This window comes from Zonotrichia albicollis, chromosome 1 (genome assembly GCF_047830755.1).
Source record: "Zonotrichia albicollis isolate bZonAlb1 chromosome 1, bZonAlb1.hap1, whole genome shotgun sequence".
NCBI classification, from domain to species: Eukaryota; Metazoa; Chordata; class Aves; order Passeriformes; family Passerellidae; genus Zonotrichia; species Zonotrichia albicollis.
This window is the reverse complement of record NC_133819.1, coordinates 41,503,645-41,526,308: the sequence shown is the minus strand read 5'-3', so window position 1 is coordinate 41,526,308 and position 22,664 is coordinate 41,503,645. Positions and strand designations below refer to the sequence as shown.

Sequence of the window (22,664 nt, the reverse complement as noted above, 5' to 3'; positions counted from 1 at the left end):
GGAAGAGGCAGAGTGAGCTGACCTTGCTGATGTTCCCTTCTGTACCCAGTGCAATATTTATTTCATTTTCAGTTCTGGGGTAACCAACCTGTGTTTTCTTCAACTTTCTGTGCGAGAGAGTGCAACACGACTGTAGTTATGCCCCCTGACTGGAAAACTGTCATAGACAAATCTTAACAGCTGGCCTGTTGTCCCACACACCTCTCAATGGAGCAGAAGGGAGCTTGTAAGTCACAGAGAAGAATGATTTTCTAGTGTCAAATCTCTTGTTAAATAATTTTGTCCTGGTTTCTGGCAATGGAATAGGGTCCATTTTCTTTGCTGATTTCAAGAGAAATCACACTGGAGCTTGAGTAGAGCCCCATTGCTGCTGACAGAGCTTGGAAGAGTGCAAAGCTAGAGCAATTACTGGCATTCCTGCACAGTCCACCGAGAGGGCCACGTGTGAAAGGACATCCCTTACAAATAAAATGTTTGCAGAATCAGTCCATGCCCCTAAAAAGACAGGCAAGAAGAAAAGTGAAGAGGGTCAGTGTCAGCGGCTGAAACCAAAAGTAAATCTGCAAAGTTGTCTCTGGATGTGAAATCAGTCTATTTTATTGGATTCATCAACACTGCTTGCATATGCAAATCCCTCATGAATAAAGCTTTTGTAGTGCAGGCTCCAAAATGAATTCAGGTAGAGTCAGAGATAGCAGTGCATGAGCACAGAGACAGTTTAAAGCAGTTGCTTAGTTTTCAAATCAACAAATAGCTGTGATTCTACTTAATCCATCAAAAAAAAGGGAAATAGAACAATCCGGCAGCCAGGCGGGAAGATAGAATGGTAAAGGACATAATGTTCCAGCTATTTTAGGATCCATTGACACTATGAAACTGATGGCATTAGAGAACAGTTGTTGAACACATTTGGGGAACAGCTGTGTTATTGCTGAAGTGTAAAGACAAAAGTGTGTGTAGACCTGTCGGGGTGCTTGAGAAGAATAGTCTGGTGCAGGTGGGGAGAGGCTTCTCTTCTTTGTTAAACCATGTTCTTACTCATTTTAACTGTGAGTAAAGAAGGACTGGCAGAGTCAAATGACTTGATGAACACTCTTTATTTCCATGAAAATGGCAGTTATTATATATGATAACTTTGATAGCTGTATCAATCTTTCTTAAATAAGATTAAATAACTTGGATCAAAAAAGCGCCTTCAACATTCATTCAGAGATGCTCTGGTCATTGTTAAAGTATCTCTGTTCCTTGAATAAGACACTTACTTTTCCTTTCTTTTTCCTTTTCTCTCGGTGGGGCTGCTATTTTGCTTGAGCTTCAGAATGGACCCACCACAGGGAAATAAATTGAGAGTAAAGAAACGTGTCTCATCTCAAGATGATATGAAAGATACTTCTGAAGTTATCTTAAGGTAAGTTTTTGTTCTGGAAAAGATTTTTTTCACTGTTTCACTCACTCATCGGAGCCTCCCTGCCAATTCTAACCTGCATGATGTGTTTGAAGTCTGTATGCATTTGTTACTTTTGGATGAATTGCTTTGCAGGAATTTTAATATATTTCACATTGGCTTATCTACCTGTTCACAACCACATATATGTACATGTACAGATGTTGGACAAGGATTTGCTGTAGCCAGGGAATAGTGAGCAATCTGTGACGGTGGAAAGATTTCAGTTCAGGTCTGCTGGAGTGCAAGGGCTCTCAGAGCTACTTTCAGAAATACAGGGTCAAACAATCTCTGCTTTTCCCACGGTCTCAGTGTGAGAGATATGACTGTCATCTCACTACTGTTCTGTACTTGAAAAATTAATATTTCCCCCTTACTGGATTATTGGTAATTTCTGAAAAAAAGTGTTGAAGTAATGTCATTGAATGCATGCAAACCATGAGAAATATAACATTGATGTGGAAGTTACTTAGTAGTAGTTTCTTGTAATTAGGGTATCTTTTGTATTTTCTTGTTGGTAGCACAGCTGCTTGCACTAATTGTGTGCAGGCATATTGCACATTTGCTACTCTGCTATGTGAATAAATGTCCAGTTTACATTAACTATGATGTCCTTTGCTAATGCAGATGAGAGCTCAAAATCTTCAGAGGAGCTGCAATTCAATTTGTGAAGATCAGAGCAGGTGTTCCATCTCTCTTTAGTCTATATTGAGACAGCCAAAATGCCACTACAACTTAATCTTGACTCATATTTCTTGCATTTACAGCTATGTAGTCTAGGACAATTTATATCAGCCTTTTATTTTTTGTGGTGATTTAATGTCTTTACCTTAGATTATGGCTTTAAATTCAATATGTTCTTACTGTGCTATAAATTCAAAACACAAACACAGTTCTTGTTCCTGAAAGCCGACAGATGAAAGAGAAACAAAATGAGGAAAAGAAACTACCTGCCAAACTGTGTGGGAAGAGAGAAACAAGCAGTATGTATGTTAAAAAAACATAAGAGAATAAAAAATGCCTCTTTTTAAGAACACGTGGTTGTAGCACTAACAGAGGAAAGGAATTTTAGTAGGGTTATTATGACATTATTCCTTCAAAATTTACCATTCTTCTACCTCTTTGCAGTATTGCACCTTTTCTCAATTGGAATGCTGTGGTGAAGAAAGCTTTTAGTGCCCAAAAGACTTGTGGGACACACTTAGGGGGCATATTTGCTTTATGCTGGAGAATCTGAGTCATTCATTTGCTGTTTCTCACAGATCCTGTTTGCTCTCTTCTGGGGAAGGCAAAGAGTTTAGCATTCCCTGGCTGCAGTGGCTCTCTGATTTTACTATGCTGATATTTACCTACCTTAGGTAAATACATTTGGTTTAGTAGAAGAAAACAGAATAAGGAATGGGATACTTGTCTCTTTCCATCAGCCCCTCTCACAGATGTTCCTATGGGAAGAACAAATTCTTCCTGAATAAATTAAATATGACTACTATGATTTAGGTTATAACAGTAAGAATTTCAGTAGTAACATTGATATTGCAGGAATATCTGGGTCTATTATGACTGAATTTGGGGATTTCTGGCTTGCTTATGACATGTATATGGGCAAACACGGTGGCGTTTCATTGTTTGCCATTCACAGAATCACAGGATGGGTCAGGTTGGAAAGGATCAAAGTGGGGTCGAGCAGGGCCATCCCAGATCACATGGAACAGGATCGTGTCCAGGTGGTTCTGGAATATCTCCAGTGGAGGAGACTCCACAACATTTCTGGGCAACCTGTTCCAGTGCATGCAGGCAGTGAGTTCTTCCTTGTGCTCAGGTGGAACTTTCTGTGCATCACTTTTTGGCTGTTGCCTCTTTTCCTATTGCTTGGCACCACCAAGAAGAGCCTGGCTCCATCCTCTTGGCAAGCCACCTTTAGATACTGGCAGACAAAACTTCACCTTGTTTATAGATACTTTACACTGTTGATACATTGCCAGATACATTATTGACAAAATTTTAGAGTGTGGTTCTATGGAGGCTTTAGTTTGTTTATGTTGTCTTGAAAAAAAGGTTTTGTCAAAACACTTGAATATGGAACATTTAATTCAAATCAGTTATATTTTGGATTCAAAAATATTTCCCTGTTGGCTCATATTTTCCTTTCCTCATAATGGGACTGTGACAGTCTCATCCCTTGTGAGAGAAGATCTTTAATGATGGAAGAGAAAATGCAGCTAGGGAGCACAATGTGTGGGGGAGAATGAGAGCATTCAGCAACCAGTGTATGGCTTCCATGGGGTATTGTAATAAAACAACCACATAAAAGAGTTATATTTTCATATATAAACAAAAAATTGAGACCTTTCCAGCTTTATGATATGTTTGTTTTATTTTGCACATGAAATAAATATTTTTTAAGACAGGAAATTGTTTAATGAAAACACTGTGTAGCTGCTAAAATATAGATTAGCTTTACAAAAACTGTGTTTAGGAACTGGAAGGAATTTGAAATAAAAACTGAGAGCATCTTATCAAAACTTTATTTCTAATTTTATTCATTTTTATTTTGGTCTATTAGTAGCAACAACACATAAAATTAATTTTCCTTGCAAGGGTCTAATGGCTATTCCTGGTGTTTCCACAGTCTTTGTAGGTTTCTTAGGAACTCCAAAACATTGTTGCTGCTTCTTCAGTCTGCGGGATATCCTTTCATAATCCAGAGGACTGCAAATTGATTTGGATCTTTTGTATGCTATCACCTCTGTGAAAAAATCATGTTTATTTCTGGATCTGTGAGTGATATATAATTATTGAGATACTATTAGCACTACAAGAAGCTATGAGTTTATCAGCAGTCCAGTCATTCTTGAAAATCCATCTGACCTGAGACATCCAACTGGCAAAGGTGCTTGGAGAAATCATAGCCAGAAATGAAATAAAAATAATGTTCTAAAGGGAAGGTGCTTTTCTGATCAGCAAGAGAGGAATTAGGAACAAACTAGAGTTCTGATTTCCTATAAGAAAGTTAAATTAATAAAAACCTTTTGATTCAGTGGGTTTTTAACTTGCTACGCTCTGCCTTGTTCAGTTGAGGTTCCCCACACTGTAGTTCCTGACAGTTCTAGCTTTGACATTTCTAATAGTGCTTTCAATACCTCTTGAAAATTCCTGTAAAAGAGGATTTATGTGGTGAATTAATCAAAGCAGACTATACAGCAATGTGTTTTCATCCCAAGTAAATATCCATATTCTGTTCCTGAAGTTGATAGTATAGTTGATGGACACTGGTGACCTGCTTCTTACCATTCCTATGCTACTGGATTTTATTTTTTTTTTCATTCAGAAATGCATAAGCAGGAGATATGTGTTTGGTTTTCTTCATAATCTTGCAGCTGATTGTCGAAAACCTCCCATCTGTGGCTTATGCTGGTTGAGCATACAAGCACTTGCTTTGATAAAATAGATGCTGCAGAGATTTGATGCAAATGAATTTTTCATGCAGACTGTTTCTGTGGGGCTGCTGGCACAAAGTTCCCAGGAAAAGCACATGCCTGGCAGAGCTGTTGTAACCCAAAGAAACCTAGATGGTAGCTGATGAGGAACAACACATGCTTAATAACAAAATCTTGTTCTAAGGTAAGGCTCTCTTGGAGAGTGGTGGCTCTCTATCCAAGATGGGCAGCTGTAGACTGTGAGATAAAATCCTCAATTATTTTCATGATCAGCTAGTCCAGGGTGTCTCCCACTGTATATAGGAATGTTGAAAGATCACACAATGTAAACCAGGACAGAGACTACCATGCTAAATCCAGTGGCCTCTAGAGCAGCAGCTCTTGCTCCTCTTTCTTCTTGCAGTCTCAGCTGATTTATCTGCAGTACTCTGGAGGGTTCAGTATGAATTAGTATGCTGAGAAACAAAGGCATTTATCACCACTGAAGGGAAACAAGAAGTATCAACAGTTGCTTCTATTAACAAAAAAAGGTTGGTTTATAGTGTTACTAGTAAAGCAGTGTAACCACATGATTTTCAGAAAGGTTACTTAGGTTATGTCAGTATTTGCCTGGCTTCTTTTAAGCCGTCCCTAAATTATAGAAGCAGGGAAAAGAAAAATAACTGGAAATTTCCCAGATGTAATGCCTCAGGCTTTGCCTAGAGTCCCAGGATACTGCTCATCCATCTGCTCTTTGCAAGAGAAATGCTGATTTGTGTTTGCCACAGGGAACACATTTTCCAAGGCTTGCTAGTAATGGTAGCAACTGCAAATCAGGGTCATTAACAGCGTAGCAAGAAGTACCTTCAGCACTGGGTCTCCTAAAAATGCCTTCAGGTCCACAATTGTAATTCTCACACTAAAATTTCTACTACCTGCTCGGTTCAGAGGGTTTCCCCCATGCCACCTTTAGACAGCTTCAGACAAACTCAAACAGCCAAACAAGGCCAAGCAAAACTTAAGGCCATACAGTTTTCTTCCAATATGGAAGGAAATGTTATAAACAGACACACAGACAATCCGCTTAGTCTAAGTAAGTGGGTAGCCACACTTGTCTTTTCTCTACCAGAGCCTAAATGTGTCTGTGTTCTGGACAGTCTCCCTCCACTGTCACTCCCCACTAACTTTTACTGCCTCAGCTTCAAAGTTTGCACTGACTGGCAAATAGGACTCTCATCCTCTTCCCTGCAGGAACTTAATCTACTCTCATCTTTTTCAAAGGCTTGAGTGTCTTCAATCCCCCATGGTCTATATAATTGAGAATTGAGGTTTGGAATAAAAATGTGGGGGCTTGGTGGCTGGATATGGAGACAGACAGGGGGGGCAGCTGGCTGGCTAGCTTCTCTTCTCCAGGGTGGGCTGAGGAATTTATATTTTAGCATCCTGTGGGAGCTATTAATGTCACATATTTAGTGTTATAGAAGAGATGAATTACCATGCGTTCTCTAAATTCATGGTCTCCAGTATATTACAAGTTTTCAAAGGAGATTTCACATGACACATCAGTGGTGACAGTTCCTATAGAAAGATAAATAGTCCAGTACACATCGTCCACATCTGCCTTTAGTGTCTGTACCTTCAGTGTCATACAGTCCATCTCCCACTCATTCCTGGAGAGCCTCTGACTGCATTTGCTCAGGGCCTCCTTTTGGAGAACAGCAGCTTTGTCCAGTCAGCACCTTTGGCAGAGAGCTACCAATAGAGCTGCTGACTGGAATTAGTGCACCATCTGTGCTCTCAGTTGGGTTACTTCCTTGTGTGGATGGTGCCACCCATTTGTGGCACTTGATGCTCTCAACCCTGTACTGAATGAAGCGGGCATAATTTTTCACCATCAGCATCTTTATTCTATATCCCTAGTGAGAAGGACATGGATGTGCTGGTGGATGAGAGGCTGGACATGAGCTGGAAATGTGGGCTTGCTGCCCAGAAAGCCAATCCTATCCTGGCCTGCATCCAAAAACGTGTGGTCAGAAGGACAAGGAATGGGGATTCCCATCCCATCCCATCCCATCCCATCCCATCCCATCCCATCCCATCCCATCCCATCCCATCCCATCCCATCCCATCCCATCCCATCCGTGTTATTTGTAGGATTTTTCCTGTGTTGCACAAGTTACTAAACCTTTCAACAGTAGTATTAGTTACAATCTTCCTTCATCCTCCTGTTCACCCTTTGCACTACCTTTTTAAGAGTTAAATTATCCAGGGAATTAATGTTGTGCCAATTTTTATAGAAAGCTCTCAGTAATTATTGGACTAACCAAATAATTAAAGTGTTAACATGTGTCTTTATAGTATTTGATCTAGCAAAGCATTTGAAATGTGGGAAGTATCCTCTTGAGAAGTGCAATATTCACTCAAGTGTATGCTGATTTTAGAGTCTTCTCTTATGAACTGGAAATTTAAATGTTGCTTGAAAAGACCTCCTAGTGAATTTATTGACCTGTTGTTAGGAGTTTGACGTGAGGGAGATCACCTCCAATTAACTCAGAAATTAAAAACTGTTCATAGCATTTCTGATCATGAAACTATGCAAGCTTCTTAAAACACACAGGAAGGATTTAATTATATATCACAAGCTGAGAAGGTGTATAAGTGCTTGCAAGATTGGATTTTTGGATAATAAATCCTTCAAGGCAGAAATTTTATTTTAAAGTATACATTTGTATGTGAAAACTGTTTCAAAACAATCTAGAATGTGACTTTGAAGCATGCCAGCTATTTTTGCACCAGCTCCTCATGTGGCCATTCTTAATCCAAACAGAGGATCTTTCTGAAATTGCTTTGAGCTAGTTTGGAAGTGGATTAGTAGAAAGGTCTCCTTGCTGGGGCATTAGAGTGAGCACAGGAGGGGAGGGCCCATGGAGCTGCTGTTGTGGGGAAACTCTGGCCAGGCTGTTTTCCCACATTGACACAGCCATCACAGTGGGACCCTGATATTGACTGGAGCTTTTCTCTGCTCCTGCACCACATAAGCATTTATGACTGACAGCACTGCAGACTATTGAGTTGTTTGAGCTGTTTATAGCTGCACTCTTCTTTGAAACATAAGAGATATCTCTCTTTTGGGTAGATTTCCTCCTGGTAGCAAACTGTCACTTCCCAGGTTTTGTGCTGCAGTGAGATGAATGCTTAGAAAGCAGGATATACTTGATTTTATTCATGAGGCATTGCTCATGTGATGGAACATCCTGGCTCCATCTAATTAAGCGATAATTCACCATGGGCAGGAGCGTCTTTCAAAGCGGTTATTGACTGCCTCAGCTGGATACCTGAAGGGCTCCTGCTGCAGGCCACACACCTGGAAGGGCATTAGTCTCCTGGGAATTTATTTTCCAGGATGCTTTACTAATATTAAGTAAGTCATTTTGTCCTGTGTTAAGGTTTTTCTGCTTATGTGGTGTTTATAATCTACACTGAGAGTAATGCCTGGCTTCGTGGAGCACAGCAGTGTCTGCCTGACAGTGATGTGAGAGCCAAGACAGCTGAGTGCAGTCATTTCCTCTTCCAGGTGTATTACCTGAATGGGCTTTGTTTGCCCTCCTTAGAGGCTGAACTTTGCTGGAGGATGTATGCAGCTCTGATCAGGGCTTTACTAGTGCTTGCTCTCTTTTCTGCCTTTTGTTTAGTTTTTGTGGAATGAAGCTTCAAAATCAAATGTAAGAAAGAAAGATCACAGTGTAGATGATTGGAGAACAGAAGCATACACAGCCTCTGAGAGAGAGGAGAGAAGGGCATATTGAACCATATGTGAAAAGAAAATGAAATTGTAAGTTACAATAAGTGCAAAAGAGAAAAGGGAGAGTCAGGAAGAAGTTAGCATCTTTAATGGAACATGGAAAAGCTGAGGATAAAGGAAATACAGTCACAAGAGATGCTGAAAAAGGATTGCTGGGCTATGAGAAGGTGCATGACCGGTATGATTTGTAATGGAAGGAGGAAGCGTGGAAAATATCTGTTTAGAAGCTGTGTGGATGGCTTTGCAAATCTGAGATCTAGAAAGGCAATGGAAGAAAAGGCTCAGAAGCTCCAGTGTGTTTAGGCACAGGCAGGAAGGAAGGCTGGTGGCTGAGGGGATTAGGCCCTTTGGGGAGCTGATCTGTTTTCCTTAGGTTATAGGGAAAAGTGCTAAGGCTGACTAAAGTATGAAGATAGGAACTACTGCTAAGTAGGCAGACGGTAACTAGGAATGACTTTTTCACACAAAGAAGCTTCCATGCCATCCAGGACTTGTACTGAGATTTGATTCTTGTTCATATACCTTGGCAACTGCATTTTGGCTTCACAGCCCTGCAGTGGCAGATTTTGTAACAGTAGTGAGTAACTTGTGTTTTAACCCTTCCCATGAGAGAGTGCAAGAACAGTATGAGTGAAGATATTCCTTTGCATTGCTGAGCCCAGTGCCTCCACAACCACAGGTCCTGTGGGCCTTCAGGCCTGGCACTGAAAAAAGCAGCAAACAAAAAAAAATCTTTGCTTTGTGTCTTGAGTTCATATTCTGTTAAAATTTGTGAAAAGTCATGGCATCTGAATTACTTAGTGTAGCAAATTCCTGTGTATCTCTCTTGCTTAATGCGGTCTTAGTACGAAATCTTGTATTGCATTATGTTGTCAGGAAATATCTTTTATATATCTGCATACAATGTATTTGAAAACATAGACAAATTGTGGAAGAGAATGTGCATGGTGAATTATCCACCTGTAACAGCACTTTTGAGAGGCTCTTCCCTCACCTTTATTCTTTCTTATGGAAAACACCTTCACCCTTCTTCTGTCTTGGGGAGAAGATAGAGAGCACCAGACTTAGAAAATCTAGTTAATTGCAGATTCCTTCTTGTTCTTTTTCTATCCCAAAGCTAAAGGAGATGGGCTGGAGATTGTCAAGGCACTAGAGGATTAGAGATAGTCTGTTACCTATCACTTGCATGTAAGTACAGCAATATCTTGCTGTAGCCTGCTGTAGACTGTGAGCATTGTTTTCCTGTTGTCTGCTGCTCATGGTGGTCAGTCAGGACAGGAGAAGTGAAATGTTGCATGGAGTTATTGGGCAACAGAGCCAGCCTGGGTCCTGCCACTGCTGCACTTGCACTTGTATGGCTCATCCTCCATTGATTCAGGTGGTTCCTGCTGCCACACAGCCACTTACTAATTCTTCCCCCACCCAGTGGAATGGGGGAGAGAACTGGAAGAGTAAGAGTGTGAAAACTCATGGATTGAGAAGAAGACAGTTTAACAGGTAAAGAAAAAGTGCACACACAAGCAAAGAAAAGCAAGGAATTAATCCACTGCTTCCTCTGGGCAGGTAGGGGTTCAGCCATCCCCAGGAAAGCAGGGGTCCATCACATCTAAAGGTTACTGGGAAGACAAACAACCATGCTTTGAATCTTTTCCCTTCCCTCCTTCTTCCCTCCTATTTTTTTGTGTGCCGAACATCATGGCATACATGGAATGTCCCTTCGGTCTGTTGGCTGTATCACCAGTTGTCCCAGCTGTGTTCCCTTCCAGTTCCTTGTGCACCCCCAGCCCACACACTGTGGGGCTGGTGTGAGAAGCAGAACAGGCCTGTGTGAGCACATCTGAGCAGTAGCAAAACCACCCTTCTGTTATCAACATGGTTTTCAGGATAAATCCAAACCCCAGCCCCACAGTCTCTAGTGTGAGGAAAATTAACTTTACTGCAGCCCACTGCTGTAACTGACAGTCAGGTAATAATATGATTAAGACATAAGATTTTATTTCTCTATTAATCACAGAGTTTGGCTTTTATGGTCAATATATTTTGTTTACAGGGTAGGCAAGGCTCTTATTTTGTTGCTTTAATGTCAGGCTAGCAGAAAATGTGTCTCTTTCTAAGTCAATAAAGAAACCCCAGCAACAGCACTTGCTTGTGTGTGTGTAAGATAGTAGTTTTTGTTGTCACAAATATTCTTTAAAATAAAAAGTCTTTTCAGTGCTAAATTCAGAGTTTTGTTGTTGTAGAAGTTTAACAGTGTTAGAGAAGGGTAACCACACCAAACTAATTCTTTTCCAGGCCTGATACAACCTTCTAGAATTAACTTCCTAGATGAATAAGTGAGTTTATTTTCATTGGTTGGGACTATGTCAGAATGGCTTTAGTACTGTGGCAATTGAATGTAGCCAAAAGTTGATCAGTTGCATCAGTTTTGCACCTTCAGAGGGCACCTAGGCAGACTCTGCAGTGAAAGAAGATGCTGTGCATATTCAGCAAACCAGGAACAAGGCATCTCCCTGGCCTCATGATGATCTAGGAGCTCATAGTGGGATTAGAGGATTTCTCCCATTCAGTCTGTCACAACCAGACAGACTGCATGGTGATGCTTTTATCTGGCAATGTTCAGATAGGACAGACACTGTTCAGTCTCTGGTTGAATAGGTCCCACACCCCTCCGAGTAGTGAAATGTGTCATTTCGCTGTGTTTTGGGCATCAGCTCATTGGTTCTGTGACATGGTGGGCAGGCTGAGACCATCATGCCATGAATGGGTTTGAGACAATTTTCCTGCTAAAAGTGGATCTGGTTTGGTGTCTTTCCCATATCCTTGTGTTTTTCTAAGTTTTTTGCTGGAATCTGCACCACCCAGTCCCCCTTTCTGCTCAGGAACCTGAGCATGGATTCAGTATATCCTGCCCCACAATTCTGTTCCATATCCAGGTTAAACAGATCCTCTGGGAAGTAAAGTGTCTTGGCCCCAGCTACACCCAGTCCTGCCTTCTGGGATCAGTGAAGATGTAAGGCAGTGAGAGTAGAAGCCCTTCCCTAAGAGGGCTGGGAAAATGAGAAATGTGGAGATATGAGTTCTCCTTGAAGCATTTTCAGGTGAAAACTACAGGTAGTATTTGGGCTGAGTTGGCTAGAGTAATGCTGTTGTCTGCATGTTCCCTGCAGGAAGCTTGTGATACCTGGCTGACAAGTGTCACAAAACCCAAATGAGTAACTGCAGCAGGCTTGAGTTCAGCATGCCTTTCCTTGAGTGAATTTCCATTTTCATTTGGGTCACTTGTTCAGATTTCCCCTAATCTAATGGTAATTTCCATCCTCTGAAGAACGGCAAAATAATCAATCTATTTGACCTTCCTTCAGGTGATAGATGGAAAAGCTTTGAAAATACTGAGCAAGGCTCATACCTGCACCAGTTGGTGTATTGCTGCCCCAGGGCCACCTGGAAGTTTCTGCCTCAGACTATCCTGTTTGCATATCAACTGCTCGAGGAGAAACTTTTAGAAACCTGAGAGGAGGCCAATATAAAGGAGGTGAATGTAAAGTGAGAGAAATGTTCTATATTTTCTTCCTTTGAGGTCCGTTTTCAATATTTTCAATGTACCACTTCAGCTGATAGAACAATCTCACCCATAAAAACTCCAACCATTGTCAGCTAAAACGGACCTTGAGCAGCAGAATATCTGTTGCCTGCCTGAAGTGAGTCTCTTGTGTTTAGAGTACACATGACCTTTTCTGTAGACCACTGAAGGTGATTAATCTCCTTTGTTCTGCAATAGAATTGTATTAAGATCACAGAATTATTTAATGAGGTTTAGCCATGGAGATACTAATCTGTATCTGGAATGTGCTCCTTAAGCTGTTCCAACTAGATCTTCAAGCTCAGACTCTGACAATTAAGGTGAAAGTGGTTTTGTCTGCACAGGAAAACTCAAGAATTGGAAGTAATTAATGGATTTAATAGGTGGATTAGTTAAAACAGATTAATTCCTGAACTTCTTCCAAAGACAATTAAACTAAACCAAGTTAAGGCCACTTTCATTCTGAGTAAAAGCATCCACTTGCCAACTTAAAGCAGTTTAACTAATCTTATTAAAAAGTGAATTAGGATTACTTTTCCTGGATACTCTCCCTAGTTCATTTGCATTAAAGCATAAATGACTTTACCTGTGCCTTCTTCAGGGTTTCAGGGCTTGGTTGAACCTGACACGAAGATTAGATCCTATGATTAATACTCAGAAAAATATCTACATGGCTGCTAGGAATAAAGTGAATAGATTTTTATGAAGTTTGATGTGCAAAATTAGAACATTCCAGGCTATGCATCTTCCCTTTTTTAACAGTGTTTGTACTGTGGAAGCTTACATGCAGAGTGACAAAGGCATCTAATTTTAGCAGCAGACTGGATGGAAGTAGCATAAGGGGTGGGCAGGTTGAATCACCTGAATTCTTACTGTTCTAGGATCAGAGTACTCGAAGGTGTCGTGATCCTCCTTATGTAATCTGATTTTCTGCTATTCAAGGTTAGCAGGTGAGTTGTACCTTAAGTCCTGCTGAGTGCTGAATGACTGGGAAAGTTTTGAAGTTCTTCTCTATTATGTATCTTGACTTTGAGCTGGTATTTTCTCAGGTGGAGAGATCACTCTGTGTGCCCAGCTCCCTGGCTTTTGCATGAGTGTGGCAGAACCTTTGTCTCCTGCAGTTTGAGTCTAAGGAGTGTGGCTTGTTCCACTTTTTATAGGTCTAATCCCAATGGAGACAAAGTACTGGGAACTTCTGCATTTGTGTTTGTGGCAAATCTGACTTTGCTTAGCAATGCTGTGGTTAAAAGAAAAATACAGTGCTGTTTTCATTTTATTTTGTATTTGTTTGTTTCCTCAGGTTAGTAATAAAAAACTAGTTTTCTCACTTTAAAAAAAAGAAGACATATATATTCAGTATAAAGTTGAAAGTTACACTATCAGCTCTTTAGCACAGTGTGTATGTAACTATAAAATGCTTATTGTTGAAAACTGGTGTGCAATGCAGCTTACTGACTAAAGGTCAGGATTGCAGAAAATCATAACCACTATTTAAGATCACAGAAAAAAAGCATTTTTAAAAGCATGAGCAGATAAGTTATTTTCTTTCTCTGTGTATTTGCTCCTGTTTGAATATCCTACTACAAGGCTGCAATATGTAGCTCAAATTCAGCAGCTGGTAGCACCAGAGTAGAAAGGGGGCTGTGAAAGCACATCTATTGATTTTTAGTGTGACAGTGTGTAGTCTCAGCAGTTGGTCCATGTGCTCTTGTGTGGGATATCAGTACTTAAAATCCTTATGATCTTTCTGATTTTGGTGAGACTTGTCATGTGAAGAAGTCGTGATTCCCGTCAGCTGAATTATAATGCAAAATTATGCTGCTGCTTTTTTAGATCTGTTAAACCATGATTCTCAAAATCATCCCAAAGCTGTCCTTGCGTTATTGACTTATGTCTCTCTAGCTGGAAATGGATTATTTTTGATTGTAAGGAGGTTTGAAAGAATAAGAAAGACACATGCCTTGTGAAATGTTTGAGAGAATGTGTCATGCTGTGTTTCAGCCAGTCAGTCTCAGAAGCAAGATGGGCACATTGTTCCAGTGTGGTGCCTGAGCTCATCAGACACATCTTCTTGACCTGAGCTAGTTACCACACACAGCTCTGTGTCGTGTTTTAGATTTTCTTCCTAGAAACTTTTGTGTGTTACCTCATTGCATGGTGGTTAGGCCTGAAGGAGACACACCAGCTCCAAATTAGGTGTCTAGAAAATGCCTGAGTAAAGATTTTTGAAGATGGGAAATGACCGTATCTTAATTAACACCATGACCTCTTTACATCACTCATGGAATGTAGAATGAACTTAGAAGGAAGGTAAGTGTAGCTCAAAAGTGCACAGATTTATTTTCTCTATTACTGGTGGTACAGGAGAGCTTTGGTCTAGAATATTTTTTGGTTCCTTCACAAAAAAAAAAAAAAAGTCTTCTCTACAGTGCACGTTAAGTAAAATCATAATAATTCTCTCTTAACAGACAGTCCACAAACTGTTTTCTCATGCACCTGTGGTTTTTTTATGTGACTTTTTTTGAAAGGACAAAGTGGGTATCAAAATATGGAATGTTTTCTTCCTTGACAAGTGGCCAAGTTTTACTCAAGTAGAAGGCAATGCACTCTAAGTGTTGATCTGTGGCACTTTCCCCTAACTGGTTTGATCTGATATGTTACTAAATCCCAACACTTTGTAATGCCATAAACTCCCAGTCTTTGATTACATCTGTCACCAACAGCGGAGCACTGATCAGAAAAATCTCACTTTGATTTCTCTGGGTAGTGGATCAGATGCAGCAGTCAGAAGGAGGGAGAAAGAATAAATGAACAACACAAAAAAAGTGAACTTTTCATCTCTGTCCACAAAGACGTTCTTTAGAACTGCAGATATTCAGTCCTTTTTTATTCTTAGAGTGAGCAAAACCTTTCTCTATACAGTACCTAAAAGTCACAGAATAATATGAATTATCTTTTGTAAAAAGTATGTATCAATGCATGCATGGTGATAGGGTATTTCCAGTAGGTCCTTCTGATATATAACCCTCCACACCCATGCATCTGCAGTCTCCTAGCCCGTTCTTAAAGAACAGATGCAAGCTGCAAATCTGTTCAAATGCCAGCATCCTATCTATCAGTCTTCTGCATTTAAATCTGATTAGAGATAGTTAAAATATTTCAGACTCTTGGATCTAAGATTTCAGACATTACTCATATCCACAAGTCTTCAGAGAACCTCCTGGCATGCAAACACCATATAATCTATGGTGTCTCCATTCTGAGACCAACATAAGGTTTGCACAACATAAGAACTCTGAGTCTCAGATTATTGCTGGTCCTTCATGCTTCTGTTGTAACATGGACAAATTCCAAACTCTTTCTTCATCTTCAACAGTATGGAAGCTCTAGCTATGGTATAGGTATCTTAAGTGTTCAGAGTAGTCTCTGTTTGTCCAGAATCCCATCCCATCCCAAGATCTTCCTCTTCCAAAGTTGATGTAATTGCCTGTGCATGTCCTGAGCTCACAGCATATTCCCATGCCAGGACAGGTGTAACAGATTTTAGGCGCCTTAGTTAACTGCAAACTGGAATAGGATTTGCAAGCTCTTAATCAATGAGTGTTTTAAGAATAACATTAAGGAATTGTGTATTCCTCTTAGCTGTACTTTTAAATAGAAATATTTCCTTGAGTTATGGATTTGAGCTGTAATTCTTCATGTTGCCTTCCATATGCATGCTGTTTCTGTGATTTGGGTAAGTTATGATTAGAGCTATTCTAAAAGTAACTGTTTTCATATCAGTAGCAGGGCTGAAGTGAGAAAGGACAGGCACATTAATTATACAGCACACTTTATTTCCAATGCCAGCTCCTGCTAGGGCAGGAAATGTTTCTCGTTACTCCAGAGCCTCTTTTGGCTCATGCACCTTTGGAATTGGAAGCCAAGGTATTTTAGGAAGTTTCTTGTTCATTTAAAATAAAATGTACAGTAATTAGACAAAGCAACCAGTGCCAAATGCAGTGCATCACATATGAAATACTTAATTACAGAGAAAAGTTATGTGTTCCAATTGATAGAGTAATCTGTACTCTAATTTACTTGTCTTACAACTCATTACATCTGAGATATTGATTTTCCAGTAGGTGGCTTTACAGCATTTTATCTCTGAGTCCTTGGTTTGAGTCTGATCTGTGAACCTCTGTCAAATGAGCTTGGGAAGCTCAAACCTCTCTATTAGGTGGTGCCTGTGGAATAATCAAAGTAGACAAACTTCAATAGTGCTGGTAATTTGTAAATAAAGGGCAGACAGAAATGAGTCACTTAAAATGATGCGTCTTTTGAGACTTATAAGATGATGTCCTAGCAGGTAGCTGAAGTGAGCAGTGATTACTTTTTAATTATGTGTACCTTGACTTTTAGGGTTTAATATCTCATTTATTTCAATTATACTGTGTGAAGCTTCCTATATTAAGCCGAAGGGGGTAGAAAAACTGGAATCATTAAACCTTGTTCTGATCTTTCATAAAAAGTTGAATACCTTGAGAGTGTGCTTCACTACATGAAGTAGTAGCTCAATTACAGGTGAGATCAACTGCTAACCTTGGTGGGGGAGACATGAGAAACTATTAACCTTTTTAGCAATTAGCTAAAGCACTCCATTTTGAGTTTTTATAAATCATATTTTTCAGAACTTTTCATCATTTGCGAGTCTTGAACATATTGGCAAAAGTTATTTGTGCTAAGCAACTCAAAGCAACAAGACTTCATTGATATGAATCATGCTTCCCATATTTTCTTTGTGGGAGTTTTTATTTGATTGTTTTTGTTAATTTCCTTTTTGACAAACAACTCACTGGGATGTTATATTTTGCATGTAGCTTTTTTTTTTTCCTCTGAAGCAAATGGATAATTGCCAAATTATTATTTCCAAATTATTCTAATTTATTAGTGGACATATGACACTATTAAATGTCCCAAGTAGCAATGGGATTTTGACCAGCCTCAAGATCCATTTAGAGCTATATTTTCTAAGACCAGCAGTATCCAATACTGCATCTTTTAGAGAAAGATTAAAATCTAATCTTTTATTGGAAGATTTGCAGTTATATCTCAGTGCACACTGATATCTGAAAGCAAACAGATTGGTGTTACTGAAATGTGTTTTTTTCAGGAAGCTTCTTTTTGATTCAAGTGAAATCTTTATTGAAATAGTATCTCATGGAACTGAATTTCACCTGTTTTATCAGTTTTAAAAATCTCTACTGTCTTACAATGTTTCCTTATTAGCTAGGATCCAGTTATTGCATTTTTATACATTACTTATTTCATAGATATATTATATTCCCAGGTTTTGAGTTCTTTTGCTTTTCAAACAAAAACGCTATTTCTTATTCTTTGTTTTCAATCTGTTCCAAAATGGAGATATTTCTGTGTATTTAGTTGTTTTTATTGCCCTTCCCTCTTCTGTACTACTTGTGCTTTGGTTTTGGAGATATTGGATGACCAGAAAGCAAATGTGATTGTGCTGTTGATTTCATATAATGGCACTTTGATGTTTTCCAGATTGCTTGTTAGCTGTTTCTAAATGAAGGCTAAGAGGTTATTTGTGATTTTCATACTGCCATTGGACTTTGTGCTATTCAGAAAGATGTCTAATTCTTTTTCTAAATGATTATGGGCACAAGCCATCAGAGCATGCAAGGAGCTCATCCTGTTCCTTCCATTATTCAGCATTCAACTCCATTTAAGATGCATTTGCTACTAGGTTATTCAGTTCCCTAATTACATTAGGTTCCTTAGTCACGGATCATTCTGTAAAGCATGTGAGTTAGAAGGAAACAAACAGGTTCTCTCTCCCCTCAAAAAAGACCTTTTACTTTCCCCAGTATCAAATTTCAGATCGCTTGCATTTTATAATATTTCTTTTCAATCTTATAGTCACATGGGAAGACACCTGCATTTTGGGAGTGCCATTTCTTTTCAAGGGATGTCCTCACTTAAAGCCTTAAGAACAGGGAACAGAGTGCAAGCTCAGAGTCCAAATTATTCCAGTCCTATTGATTATTCTTACATATAACTTATTTCTTCCACAGGAATTTTGTGACAGGATTGAACCAGTTGTGCTTTCAATGTTTTCTTTTTAAGATGAGATCTTTTCTGAAAATGTTGCCATGAAGCTAACTGGAATCTGGATTTGATTTAAATTTTGCCTCTCTGTACCAATTGGAACATTGTTTAGTATAGTGGCTGTCAATCCTTTTGGATCACTGCTATATCCTGCCTGTGTGCTGCCTTTCCTTCCCCCAATATTTAGATTTTTCCTTGCTGTGTGGTGATTAGAACCATCTGGCACGTGAATTAGGTGGTCCCAGCAGAAGAAAAATGTTCTTATTTATCAAAGGAAACCTTGTCCACTTATAACGAGGGACTAGTGCACGTTTCAGTTTCTGACTTCCAGAACAAGACAAGTGGTGCAGTGCAGGCCTGAGGCACGGCAGCCTGAATATTATTTAACACACAGAATGAGGCAATTTTCTAATGAGATCACTGAGGATATCATAAGGATGTGTCTGTGGGATCATGAGTTACTGGGCTACTGGAAGCAATATAGCAACCTTGGGGCATAAACTTGCCAAGAGCTGTTTAGCCTTACTGGTGTATCTAAACAAAAAAAACCTCATATATTCACTCACAGCCTTGCTTGGGGCTGCATGAGCATGTCTGCAAAAACTGCAGCAAATTTCTGCTTTAGGAGGTCTAGTTCATCACTTCCGTTTGTGCCTTTTCTTTCCCATGGTTACTGGTTTTGTCCTACAGTAAAAGTTTATTAAAACTAAGAATTGGGAGCAGAGTAGTTTATATTTAGAGTGTAGAAAAATCTGGAGCTCATTTAAGTGGTCTTGCTCAGAAGAAGAAAAACATGTCTGCCTTTCAGCCAAACACTTGTAAATTATTATGGTTTTGATTTAAAAGAATTCTTTCTCATTTTACACATGATCATGTAAAGCTGACCTGCATGCCTAGGTGCAATAGACCAGAAAAACTGAGTGGAATAATAATAAGAATAACAGAACTATAAAGCTTGTCATGCTGGTATTTGTGTTCTCAGTGTCAGTGCTGCTTCGCATCATGACAACCCCATTTTTATCTGTTCATATCTAAAATTGACTAATTGCCAGTTTTCAGCAGTATGCAGAAATTTAATGCATTAAAAGATCACCTAAGAAAGATTTCCTGAAAGGGGTTTTTCTTTACATTTATGCCTCTAAGTCTATCAGGTTCTTAAACTTTAAAATTGTATCTAGTAAAAGTTTCAATTCATTTTGGATGATAACAGTAAACACTCACTAATTAAAAGTGAAAACAAAATAACAGCAAAAGTATTTGTTATTGTGTCTTCAATATCGTTGCAGAGGGCTGGGATGCTTGGGCACTTTTTGTTCTGCCTTTTGTTGCATTTCTGACCTCAGTTTTTGATTAGAGTGAACGATGTGGAATAGTTAATGATCTTTCTTGTACATGCCAAGATTGTGGCACTTTATGAAATTTTTGCTTTCTCTCTAATCTTTACTGCTCCACATTCCCTCCAATCAATTAGTTCTATGAAATCTACTTCAACATCTCTATCAGTGGTGAGAAAAATATTATTGATTTCAGTGTGCAATCATTCCAGTAGTTTCTTTATGAAGCATTAATCTATCAGAAGCTGTGGTAATAGGGACCTTGCAATGAGAAAGCAAAATCTCAACAAGACATGAGTCCTGACCCTGTGTGCTGTTTCCATAACAATAAGGTGGAGCATGACCTTGACCTTATCTCAGAAGAGCTGTTTTTGAACTTAGATTCAAACAGTGAACATAATAAGGAAGTTAATAACATTCGTCCTCTGTTAAAGGAAAGGAAGACAAAGGCAGACATAGTGTTCTTTTTTGTCTTCTTCCTCCACTTTTAAAATGATGGATGTGGGCTATAAACAAGTCCCTATCCTACACTTAAAAACATTCTTTTTGGTCAGCTTTTGTCTAGAGATTTGCTAACAGCTGTTTAGCTTGCCCTAAGCAGATTAGAGAAGTTGTACAGTAGATCTCTCAAGTTCTCTAAGGACCTGTTCTCGCCTAGACTCTGGATAATCTGCTGTCATGTTATTTCTCTTACTCCTAGTCTGTACCAGGTGTCTCTTAGAGATTACCTATATGAGGAGTTGGCGTGAAGATTGAGTGAAAAGTGCTATAGGCATGCCATGCTGTCGCTGTGAGACCACTCCAGTGTGCACTAACAGCACAGCTCATACGAGCTGGTTTATGTGAGGTAGAGAAGGTTACCTCCTGCTTTGTGCAGAGTGTCTCTAGAGGCAATTAACCTGAGTGGCTACTGTGCTGAGAATTTGTACCCATTGTGCTGCATCCACTCAGAAAAGCCACACTTTACTGACAAGCATTTTATTTGGTGTGAACTCAGAAACTTCACTGTCATCAGCACAGAGCAAGACGAAACACCTAAGAAAATGGAGCTGAGATTGTATCTGTACTGTATGCTGTATTTGTGTGTAGAATTAGAGTGACTGAATGCTTTGATACTCTAGATTTTTAGAATACACTGTTGTATGGGGTGGTGCAGATATTTGGTGAAAAGAAAAATGACTTGCAGGGACTGCATGAGAAGTAATCCAAAACAATGAAGCTGTATTGTTTCCACTGTATGATGGAAATTGGTAACACAGGTACTGATAGAAAGACACAGAGACACATTTGCATAATTTTATTTTGTTCCTAATATTCTCATAACACTTACAGAAAATATTCATGTCAAAAGTTGAACAGGAGGCATTGTTAAGTGGTTCAAGTACATGCAATGTCCTTGAAAGTTAATTAAGGATGTTTCTGAGTCTTGGTTAACTGTGTAGTTGAATAATCCAGAGCATCTTTCTTTTGAAAAGGTGTATCTAATGATTGTCAGGGATCTAATCAAGTCGTTGCAGTACTGACACTTGGGAGACTGCTGGATCCTATTTTATGGAGCTTACCTGCTGAAAGCTTTTGTCTCTACAAATGGACCATAGTGTTGTTTCTTCCCTTGTGCTTCTGATGACTTCCTAGCTTAGGTCTAAAATTTGCCACAGTACCTCCAAACATTTGTGTGTGTCTAGCACCCGTTCTCACAATTTCAACTGCAGATGTAGTTGGACCATACCTCCTCTGGGAAGCTGAGATAAGTGCTATGTTTGTGCCTTCTGGAAGTGACAGTGCCCTTGATTGCTTAGGGGTTAAAAAAGAGCCAGAAAACAATAAATCCTGGATATGTTTCTATGCCTCAATTTTCTTACTACTCTGAAATGTATTTTGGACTCTTGGATCTGTCCCTCTGGGATGGTCCAGAATTGCTTTTTGTAGTCTGTGTCTGGTCTCCCAAGCTGCTGAATCTTCCCAGTTTAACTCCTCTTTAACCTCAGTTATTCCTGGAGCTAGACCAGCATTCCTGCTAGAAAAGAATGTTCCTCTCTTATCTCCTTCCCAGAGCTCTCTCTTCTTACATTACAAACCTCCTTTGGTTTCTCTGGTAACTTTTCACTGCACACAATTCCCATCTTACAGACAGAGAAGTACAGCATTAAACATCCTCCATTAGTTTTCTCAGTAGGGAGAAATACATAAAGACACAGAAGCCTTTCATGAGGCAGTGCTTGTCTTTGCACTTGGTTCAAAACACTGCATAGACTGTTATCCTTGGATTTTTCAGATAGATCCTCAATGGTTTGGGATTTTTTTTCTTGTTTGTTTGTTTGTTTGTTTGTTTGGATTTTTCCCCCTCCTTTTCTTTTTTTTTCTTTTTTGTTGTAATATTTCTTAGATGTTTCTGAACATAGAATTATTAGCAGCCTTTACAAGTGTGGTGGTACAGAATATACATACAGGGATACAGAATGCTTTTATGGACACTTTGACATCCTGGCATCCTTGTTTCTCTCATTTCCTTTACACAGAGGGTGCCTGTACACACACTTGCTGTAATGTACTCACACACCCATGCCAGGTTCAACCACTCTGTGCTTGTGTGTGCACCCAAGATAAAATGAGGGAGGGTCAGGGCACACAGAACACAAATCGCTAGGAACTCAAGGTATTTTAATCCTTACCATCATATTCTCAGGAAAGGTCCCTGGGTTTTACAGGTCATATTTTATTGTATTATTTCTACCAAGTCTGAAAACAAGATGTGATCTCTGAATAGTGTCTGGTTAATAGGAAATTGATGATTTTATCTCTTCTGAACCCTTACATTTAGCAGTCCATGGATTCATTAGTCTTGAGGTCCTGATACATAATTTGTTTCCCATGCCACTTTACAGCAATGTTTTCATGGCTGAATATCCTGTAGCATATGTGTCTGTAGCTTTCTGTTTCTTACCCATGTTGCCTCTATTTACATAAGAAATATGAAGTC

General features: G+C 39.4%; 1 long non-coding RNA gene across 2 annotated transcripts in view; it reads left to right on the top strand.

Annotated features, from left to right (window-relative positions):
- LOC113460407 (uncharacterized) overlaps positions 1–22,664 on the top strand; it is a 70,128-nt gene that overhangs the window by 9,808 nt on the left and 37,656 nt on the right. For both annotated transcript variants that reach the window (XR_012579930.1, XR_012579929.1), the window contains exons 3-4: positions 73–226; positions 1,319–1,408. This is a non-coding gene — a long non-coding RNA (uncharacterized LOC113460407). The remainder of the gene's footprint in view (positions 1–72; positions 227–1,318; positions 1,409–22,664) is intronic.